The 11,026-nt window shown below is 37.4% G+C and overlaps 1 non-coding gene across 1 annotated transcript; it reads left to right on the top strand.

Moving 5' to 3' along the window:
- The first annotated feature begins 403 nt into the window (after positions 1–403).
- On the top strand, positions 404–563 carry LOC130680508 (U1 spliceosomal RNA). The gene has a single exon (XR_008993535.1). It is a non-coding gene; the product is annotated as a U1 spliceosomal RNA (small nuclear RNA).
- The last annotated feature ends 10,463 nt before the right edge of the window (positions 564–11,026 follow it).

The raw sequence follows: 11,026 nt of genomic DNA, 5'->3' as shown, positions 1-11,026 counted from the left end.
AACTCAAAAGAACAAATGGAAATGTGGGCTTAACAGTATGATATCTATCAATTCTCCCCTAAATTCATCCATGAAAATTATAAAATCCCAATTAAAATTATCAACGTTTTTTTCAGCTAGACAAGCTGATTAAAATTTGTATATGGAAATATAAGCAAGCAAAAAATAGTCAAAAATACTCTGAAAGAGAAGAGCAATGAGGAGGAACTAGACATACAGAACAGACTGTACAGCCGTAATTAAAACACTCAGTACTGTCATTTGGAAAAGGTGGATTAGTCAATGTATGGTGAGACAACTCGGAGATCATTTAGGACAAAAAATTACCTTAAATCCATCCCTACATATATTACCCCAGGATAAATTTTAAATGCGCTAAAGGTTTAAAGGTAAAAAATAAACCATACTTACGCGGCAGCGGTAAACAAAGGCGGTTCTCCCAGGGCGAGGCTGATCCCCTGCACTCTGGGTGTGCTGACCCCTGTGATTTCCCCAAATGTGGGAAACTCGACTGCATAATTTGTGGTAGTGGGGGACTACCACTGCGTTCGTGCTTTCCCCTATAAAACGTAAATAAATAAATAAACTATACATTTAAATAAGAAATAAAAGAATGATATGGGAATGGAAAAGCATTTCTAAGTATGACATAAGCATAGAAGTCAAGAAAGAAAAGACCGAAAACTCTGACTTTATTAAGAATTTTAATTAAGAATACCACCTGCAACAAAGTAAGTAGACAAGTAACAAACTGGGAAATATATTTGCAGTGCATAGCATCAGAGGTTGATTTGCCTAAAAATAAAAGGCTCCTACAAATCAATGAGAAAAAGTATAACAACCAGATAGAAGAAATGGGCAAAAGATAAGAACATATGGGAATATCTTCATCTTCACTCATAAGGAGATCAGTGTAAATTAAAACTACATTAAGATACTATTCCAGGTATTAAATTGACAAATATCAAAAAGTTTTATGACACTCTGTGGGAAAAATAATGTAAAATGCAGTAACCTATATAAAGGGCAATTTCATAAAATCTATCCAAATGACAAATGCTTGTACCCTTTAACCTACTAATTCCTCTTCTAGGAATCATCAGATATTCTGGCATAGGAAATTCAGATATTCTGACATAGGGACATGATAGATGTGTTTGGTTATTAAATGCATCATTGACTGTAAAATCAACAGATCAAAAATAACTCAAATATTGATCAGTGGGGTAAATAAAGGCACATCCATATGGTGGAGTAAACTGGAACCATTTGGAAAGGAAAAGGAAAAAGAGTGATCCCTTAGGTGTGGATATGTAATGATCTGCAAGACAGTCTGTCAGGGGTAGGACATGCATTTAATAAACTGCCTTTGGACCAAAAAGAAAAGGGTTTATGTGAATTTGCTTAAAGTACCTCTACAAACATGCACAAGAATATTGATAACATTGGGTGCCTGTCAGAAAGGGGTAATCAGATGGCTGGGGGACAGATAGGTAGAAAAATATTTCAAAATATTTTCTTTTTAGTTTGGACCATATGAGGACTTTATGCTTTGAACTCTAGTACTTGAGTATAGTTATATCTTCCTTTGATATTCTGGCATTTTTTAAAAATTCTGTATTTGGAATACTCTACAACCCTAATTCTCTAAGGATGCTAATTAGTATATATATAGTAAGATATTATTCATCCAGAATTCAACTACAGAATCACTGCACTTTTCTAGAATCTGGCTACGATCAAGAAAAAGCAAAATAAGCCATCCAGCAGGCAAAATAGATATCCCAAAGTCCATGTACAAAATAAAGCTTAGACACCTCACTCACTCAGGCTTCCTTTAATCTGTTTATTTTATTTATTTATTGGAGACAATTATATCAAGCTTGATAAAATGATTTATTCATAAGAAGTAGATAGGAAAGGGAAGGGCCTACTGAAAGTAATGACCAGTGTTTTAGCTCACAATCTGAGAGGCATGTCAGAGAGGAAAAATCCTACAAAGCCAATCCAAGGACCTCAGACAGTAACACATGGGTTCATTAGGGCAAGAGCAAATCTTTTCAGAGATCATTTCTATATGATTGTGACAGCCCAGAGGTTGTCTTGAGGGACCAAAGTTACATTCAGGTATGCTTGGGAGCTCTCTCAAGACTGTTTTCATCCCTAATGTTTAAATTTAAATGGAAAACTTTTGATGATGAAGAGTTTAAAACTTAGACTCTTTGGCATATAAAGTTATTATATTTCAGATAAGTAGTGCTTTGGAATATATTTTTTAAAATGCTTAACTGAAGCATCATCAAAATGGCAGAATCACTGGTAAGGGATTTCTTTTTCTGATAAACACAGTAAAATTCCAACACAAACCCTCAACAAATGAAAACATCAATATCTAAAACTGACATAGGTACACAAAAATGAGGCAAGAAAAATGTTCTAGTACAATAAAACAATTTCATAATACATCAGACCCCAGAAGAAGTTTCTAACTTATCTGTAAGGAAATGACTTCAAAAATCATGATCAAAATGTGAAGAATGGAAAATATCTATTAGTAAAGAAATGAGAAGAACCTTAGCAGCCATTGATCTAAGACAGGTTAGGTCATACCATAATGGTACAATTCAGAATATTGCTTGCATACTCTTTGACCCAGCTATCCACTTCTAGGAATTGTTCTAGATATACTTAAACATAGGTGCACAGATATATACACAAGGTAATGTATACCCTTGTTGGAAACATGCATATACTTTGCCTTGAAATAATGAAATTAGAAGTAATTTAAATGCCCACTAAAAAGGGACTGATGAAACAAATCATATTATACCAATAAATGAAATACTATGTAGTCATTAAATAGGAGGAAATACTATATATAGATGTATAAAATTGAGTACTTTAAATTAAAAAGCAAGTTGCAGAGCATCACAAAAAGCACTATGTAGTTTGTTTAAAATTTTCTCTCTCTCTGTGTGTATATGCATGCATGTGTGAACTCCCATGTGGTAGGATATGAGTAGAAAAAGAGTTAGAAAGATGTATACCAGATTGTTATATCAGCTGACTGGGGATTTGGGGGAATGGTCAAAGGCTAAACATTTTCACATTTTACTTTACATATAGCTATATTATTTGAAGTTTTAAAAATTATTTAAAAAATATTAATAAAGAAGAATATTGTTGTTAACTCTGAAAAATACAGTTGGTGGGTTAGGCTAGCCCAAACTATACTTGGATTAAAATAAAGAAATAAAAATGACTGAATACAAGAATGGTGTATAATAATCTGTCTAGGGTTTAAAGGGAATTCCTGAATAGGTGGTTTCAAATCAGCAAAAGTCAGTACAATGAATATGGATTGTTTTGTCTCCTAAAACTCCTCCCTCTTTCTCTGGGGCAGCTTCCCCCTCTGTTGGGAAATGCTTCTCTCGCCTTTGCAAACTTTTGGCTTAAAAAATATGTGATTTTCTTTCCAACTCGATGCTCCTGACCACAAATGATAGGCCTAAATAAAGGCCAGCACCTAACCAAAGCGGAGCCAACTGTTTAAGCACCACCATCTCCCCACAGTTATGACTGACGATGCAGGTATCTCCCTGACCTACCCAGGAACCATCCCAGCTCTTTCTTGGCATTTTTCAAACTGGGTTTGGAGGAGAAGGAGTCATTCCCTCCTTGATGGTGGGAATTAAGGAACACACCTTCCTGGAGCTGTGGCCACCCACTGGGAGGAGCCCAGGTGCAGAGGATCATGGATCCAGTATTAGAAAGAATCTGTGAGGAGGGCTGCAGAGTACAATGGCCCAGCTATGCCACCGCCCCACTTCCTTTCCTGTGGGTACATGGGAAAACAATTCTCCTTTCCAACTACGTTAGTTTAGTTTGGGTTTCTGTCTTTTATGACCAAAAACATACCGGCTAATAACAGAAACAAAGGGTGAGTAAACAGACATAATGATTTGCTTTCACCTTCTTGTCAATGGCTGTAATGATGACATAGCAATCTGAAAGAGAGCTGATAACATTCAAAAGATTACATATTATGGTGCCTACAACCTTTAGAACATAAATCCTAAAATCCTGAACTTTATTTATAAGTTGTTAAAGAGTTTCTATTCCTCCAAAGACCATATTTCTCTGGTTGAGTGATCGATTATGTGGGAAAAAAAGTAGAACGATTTTTCACAGGTTCAAACACCAGAGAGAGATTTTGTGGCCACATATCTCACCTCTGAGTATCATTTTAAAATTACTATTAGCAGCTTACTATGTGGGAAAATCATGTTAAAAAGACTTAATTGAAAACTTTGATAGCAACTAGTTGAATGTCGTGATCAGTATAATTCCTGACTTGAAACTATATATGATATTAACAAAAGAAAAGAATGAACAGAACACACATTTAGACATGGAACAATTCTTACAAAGCTTCATCTCAGAGAAAGGAGTCCAGAGTTTCTATTTTCAGTGTTTAGTAAATAAAGGTAAGAATGTTTTTGTTAGTCCACCCACTAGGAGTTAAAGTGCATCACATAAAGCTATCTTCATCACATTTTAAGAAAAATACATGTAAATGTCTATGTATAAAAAGGCATAATTATTAAAGCAAATGTGATTAAGACATATAGGAGGGAGATAAAAGATTCGATTAAGTGGATTTTAGCCATTCTCAAAATGATGTATCCCTTTAAACCCTAGACAGATTATTATACACCCCAAAATCAAAGTATCACTCTGTATTTAAAAGTAAAGCCAACTTATACAGTTTAAAAATAGAAGATGAGCTAAGACACTACTAAATTATAAGGGAAGTATAAATGATATTCAAATATAATAGAAGTCAATGCATAAATTATTCATCACATAGTCATTATATAAGAATGAAAGGCACAATAAAAAAGAACACTTTAACAATTTTACATTCAGTAAAGCAATGTGACACTAAAATGTGTTAATGAAAGCTTGTTAAAATGGTAGCCATCAGAGTCTCGCCGCAGACCCCCGCGTGCCTTGAGGGGCACGCCACTGGGCCGTGACATCCCTGACAGCGGGAGGCAGAGGCATCCGCAGGCTGCTCCCGTGGGATCCAAGGCACACCCATTCCTGGGGACTAGGGATGCCTCTGACTGAAGCCTCAGCTTGAGGACTCCGCAGTGACTTCCCAAGCCTCCTTAGACGATGAGGCAGTCTGAACTGCTTCCACCCACCCACCTTCTCTCCCTCTTCCCTTCACTCTAGGTCAGACGTGCATTGTGCTTGATGACTCCCCCAGCCTTCTCTGGCTCCCTCCTCCTATTCTCTCCCAGGCTTTTCCCTAATACACACTTGCAGAGTTAATGCGGTTTGGCATCTATTTCCCTGGTAACCCAGACTACCTGGAGAGAGTGACAAAATAATACATTTGTGGCGAGAGCTGCACGGTATCAGAATGTGATACGTACTCAGCATGTTCAGACTGTAGGCATTTCAGATGTGGCAGGGAAGGAAGTTGGACTTAGACTTAACAATATTGTGACTCCCCAAGGCAAGTAGATCCCAGGGGCAAGCATGGATTTCTGTTTGGCAGAATTCAGCACTTTGAGAAGATCCCAAATAGGGTCTCAGATTCAGAAAGCAGTAACCATGGGTGCATAATTGTGGTTGACTCATCTGTTCATCTAGTGCCAAGGATTCAGCGGGCAGGATCAAGTTTCCCAGGGAACAGTAATGTTGAGTTGGAGCTGAGATCCGGTCCTGGTGGAGAGGACGACCAGAATGGACTCAGCAGCTCTGCAGCATCATGCAGAGGTCATGATAGGAAAGCGATGACCCAGGAGCCTCACCCAGCCATTAAAATACACTGTTTGGAGCAGTGGCACTCATCACAAACTCCTCAGACTTATAGGATGACCCGCAATGTGATTCTTATTGGTCAGGATTACTTCAAACAGAGCGGTGCTTCTCAGAGGTAGGAAAGCGAAGGACTGACAGCATCAATACGATGAAACAAGGTAGTGAAAATATTGAAGGCTTGGACAATCCAGTTATTCAGATAATTTAAACAAATTACTGTGAAATTAGATGGGAAAATTTGAAATTATATCTGTATAAAGATGTCACACACACAAAAAAACCATAAATAGGCCATAGAGGTGTTTTTAAAAGGCTAACCACCAACCTAATAGCAGGAATTCTTCCAACACATTCTCTAACCGTAACTCATTTAAGAAGAAATGTATAATGAAAATACTAACAAATTGCTTAATTTCTTGGGATATTAAAAATACTTTTTGTAAGTAAAAATTGGCTTAGAAAAAATTAAGAATGTAATAAAAGTCTATTTTAAAGTAATAACAAACACAGCTCTGCATAGCAAAATGTGCTGGGAATGTGCAGCCAAAACAGTGTTTAGAAGAAAATGTACTCATCTAAAGGTCTTTAATAAGGAGAAATAAAAAGGAGATATTAATGAAAAACTTTTATACTTAAAAATTCTTAACTAGAACAAACTATCAATCTAAAGAAAAAGGAAAATAATATAAAAGTGTAAATTAAAAACATAAAAAATGACTGGTATAAATCATACATGAAATTAAGAGCTGGTTACTTGAAGAGAAGAAGAAAATGATAAATGTAACTATAAAATAAAAATAAAAATAAATATAAAACCTCTGATAAACATAATTAAAAAGAAAGAATAATTCTAGTGCATAAAGAGATCTGTATGAATACCCATACATCTCCTATCACATATCTTCAATATCTACATCTACCAGTTGAAAAACATTAAAGCACACACAGATGAGAAATCCCCTAGCATTCCCCAAATTAATTTCCTTTGCTGGTTTCTTCTCCTTCTGGCCATCAAATGTTGCAAAGGCCCATGTTCTGATCTCCTAGATTCATCCCCAGGTGATCTCCTGTGTTTCCTTGAATTTAAAGATAATCTATTCACATTCAGACTTCCAATTTGTTGTCTCTATTCTTGACCTTTACATTGATATCTAGATGTTTATATATAATTCCCTACTCAGCATTTCTATTTCAATGTCAAATAAGCATCCTTTAATTTAAGCACCTAAAACAGAGCTCTCTACACCCACACACTCACAGCCACTCCTCTCTCAGGTTTCTTTACCTTAAGAAATGGCACCACAATTCATTCAGCTCTTCAGGTGTCAGACACGGGCATTGTGTCACTGTGCTTGATCCATCTCTCTCTCATCTCATCTCAGGTGGAATCCATGAACCGATCCTACTGGCACTATCTTTGAATATATCTAGACTTCTGCTGCTTCTTATCTCCTCCATTTCTGTCACTTTAATCCTTATCTTCATTATCTCTTGCTTGAATTTTGTGATGATTCCAGTAGCCTGCTGACCAGTCTTCCTGCTTCTATTCAAGACTACCTCTCCCAGGAGACTGAGTGATCATCTAAAAGCTGTCCAGTGACATCCTGCTACACATAAAGGAGAGTTCAGAGTCTTCCCCAGATCACAGGGCCGACTTTCACTCCTTCTTCTCAAAGGCTGATCACATTATAAAAAATGGTACTTCATTACCACCACCCTGCAACTCTGTCCATCCCCTTTTGCTGCATTGTTTTTCCTCCCAGAATTTACTGTTTCCTAAAATTACAGTATTTAATTCAACACTTGTTTATTGTCTGCCTCTCTTTCCCTCTGGGTGTGAGAGCACTGCATACACTCTTGCCTTGACCCACCTCTATGACATTTTATTTTAAAAAATACTATTCAGAAACAGCAGTTTCCAAAAATGCCTAGGCGAGAAGATAGAGTGGAGGTCTGGAGAAGCAGTGCATTGTCTGAGGCTGTGGGAGGCTCCCCCATGTCATGGTCAGAAGCAGGTACAATGAGCACAGTAGTTTCAATGTGTGCTAGGGGTTAGAGTTTTTGTGCAATTCTGAGAAGCCATGGCCTCAGTAAAACCTGTTAGAAATACAAACACCAAAAGAAATACAGACAAGACCTGCCATCTATAAATATGAGAATAGGAGTCAAAGGTCACTTACTTGTACTGTCTTCCTACTTCTGGGGTGGAGCTGGTTTGGATTCTTTATTTCTTTAAGTGAGTTTCAAGGTGTAACCAAACATGCTAGCTTTGATCCACCTTTCAGGTTAGAATCTTGTCAAAGCCAGGGTTAAAGAGTTGTTTTACGGCATCTCACTACTCCAGGCACAGTGTGTATAGAAGTATTGGGAGAGAAATCAGAGTAGTGTCTTAATAGTCTGCAAACTGTGCTCGGGTGCAGTCAGTGGAAGGGCAGCACATTTAAGTGCAAGCTCAGGAATAGTAGCTTGGACAGGGGTTCATGTCCTGTAGCTTCAGACATTCACAGATGACAGCTTCTGCATCATCTCTTTTTTGAAGAACCACAAAGTGTGGCTGTGGCCCTTTTCAGGAGTGGTTAGGCATTCCAGGAGCAAGGAACCCATCAGTCTTTTAAACATAGTACAAATGCAATAACACTCTTACATTTCAAACATAGCGTTGGCACCAAAGCTCAAACTGCTGTACTAAAATCAAGTTACATCCGCCAATTCTATATTTATGGACCATAGGCTTCAGCAAATGTAGAGGACAATCTGGAAAGCAAAGTTAAGAAAATTTCATTACAAAACAGGATTTGCTTGGGAGACTCCAATCTCCAAAAGAGAATTGTCCTGGAGACCCCTTATCAAGACCGGAACACAAGTAGATCCAGAGCAAGGATAGAGGCAAAATACACATTTTCTAGTTGTCAAATGATTAATCTGGAAATCTTATCTTAATCAATTAAGAAGTAAAAACAACCCAGAACTAGATTTATGAGAATCTGGTGTTGGGAACTCAAATGATGGGATGAGAGCATAGTTTTTCTTTCTCCATTTTTAACTCCATCTCCTGAATATCAGCTTGACTTGCACATAGCTTTCAGTAGCTCTGGGGCTAAATGCTTTCCCTTTACACTTATGTCTGTATGGTTAGGGGGCAGGGGGTGGTGATGGAAGATAACATCTCTTCTAACATGCAGAAGAGGGCTTCTTTAAAACTGGATGACATAGGTCATGTGCCCAATCTTGAACCAACCACTGGCCAGAAGAATGCCAGGCACTGACTGATTATAAGGGAACTCATTGCATTGGTGGGACAGAGTGGGTGTGTGTGTGAACTCATTCTTATGGCCTTAGGTCACCCAAGTATGGTAGGTAACCTAAGGTGGTGGAGCCAATCCCACCTATGCACTTACACTGGGATATTAATGGAGTAGATATGGGGATTTCACCAGGTCCTGGATTTAAAATTATTTTGTTTTCTTTTTTTGTGCTTTTTTGATTTTTATATTTGCTCTGATGAATGTGTATTTTGTAATAAAAAAGAAAAGGGAATGAAAAATGAAGTTGAGAAAAAAAGAGAATACATAGCAATGGAGAAAACATTAAAATTTAGAAATGATAGGCACAGTGAATGCAATCAAAAAGGTAAGTAAAATGTATGACTTTTAATAAAAATACAATATATCAGTATTAGATTAAAAAATAGAGAATAACAAGAACTGAAGGGAAAAGTGGGTAAGTTATCAAAGAGGCACACTTCCTTCCCCTACTTACCCTATTTACCAGTGTTTGAACGTTTTCTCTAAATTTTCAAAAAGTAAATAATTTTTTTTCAAAACATGGCATTATACCTATGTTGTACATTTGTCACATTTGTGGCTGACAAATATCTTTTGAATACCTTCCTGTGTTTGGGGAATTTCCCATATTATAAATCCCTCTTCTGCATTGTGGAAGCCAGGCCATGCCACCCCCCGCCTCTCCTGCAGTCAGACACAGGCTCAGTCAGAGACACCTGCAAAGTGAAATATAGGAAACAGAGTATGTAGTGTGGATCAACTTTGGGCAGTATTAGTGCCAGGGCTTCTGCTGTCTGTTCCCCTCATCGCTGATGGGAGCCACAGGGTCTAGGCCACAGTGGTGGCAGCAGAAGTGACCAGAGCATGGTGCCATTCTGGTCTTTTTGATGCATAGACTCTAATTCTATGTCTCTGCCCATCCCAGGTGTTGTGAACTTCCAAATACCATCGAATAGATTCCCTTTCTGACTAAACTACCTAGAGTAGATTCTGTTGTTTGCAAAAATAATCAGACTGATACATTATCCAGTTTACTCTACGGGGCAGTGATAGAACCTATCTTGCAATTTGACAACTATTTTTAAATTAGTTTTTAAAATTTTGAGATATTTGAAGATTCACAGTACCTTTTACTTAGTTTCCCCCAGTGGTAACATCTGGCAAAGCTATAACACAGCCAGGATGTTGACACTGATATGACATTGGTACAGTCAACCTACGGAACATTTCCATCACCACCAGCATCCTTCATGTGCCCTTGTAAAGCCACACCCACTTCCATCCTACTCCTCCCCCTGCTTAACCCCTGACAACCATTAATTTGCACTTCTATTTCTAAAATTTTGGCATGTAAAGTATGTTACGTAAATGGAATTATAGTGTGTAATCTTTGGGGATTGACATCTTTTCATTCAACATAACTCTTTGGAGATTCTTCCATGTGGCATAAATGGATTGTTCCTTTTCATGGTATGGGTTACTGTAGTGTGTTTATTTTATTTATTTATTCATTTTTTATTGAAGTATGGTTGATACAAAATATATTGGTTTCAAGTATACAGCACAGTGGTTCAACAGCTACCCACGTTATTAAAGCCTCACTCCACTAGTGCAGTTACTATCTGTCAACATAGGAAGCTGTTCATAGTGTGTTTATCTACCAGTTGAAGGACATCAGAGTCGTATCCAATTTATCTATTATGAATAAAACTGCTGCCAATATTTGAGTACACATTTTGTGTGAACATAAGTTTTTATTTCTTTGCAATGCATACCCAGGAGTGAATTGGTGGATCACATAATAGTTGCATATCTAGTTTTTTATGAAAATGTACAACTGTTTTCTAGAGTGGCTTTACCATTTTGCATTTCCACAAACAACGTAGAGTCATATGGTTTCTCAGAAT

Source organism: Manis pentadactyla, chromosome 13 (genome assembly GCF_030020395.1).
Source record: "Manis pentadactyla isolate mManPen7 chromosome 13, mManPen7.hap1, whole genome shotgun sequence".
NCBI classification, from domain to species: Eukaryota; Metazoa; Chordata; class Mammalia; order Pholidota; family Manidae; genus Manis; species Manis pentadactyla.
Note: the sequence above shows the minus strand (reverse complement) of the source record. Positions and strands in the feature narration are given on the sequence as shown.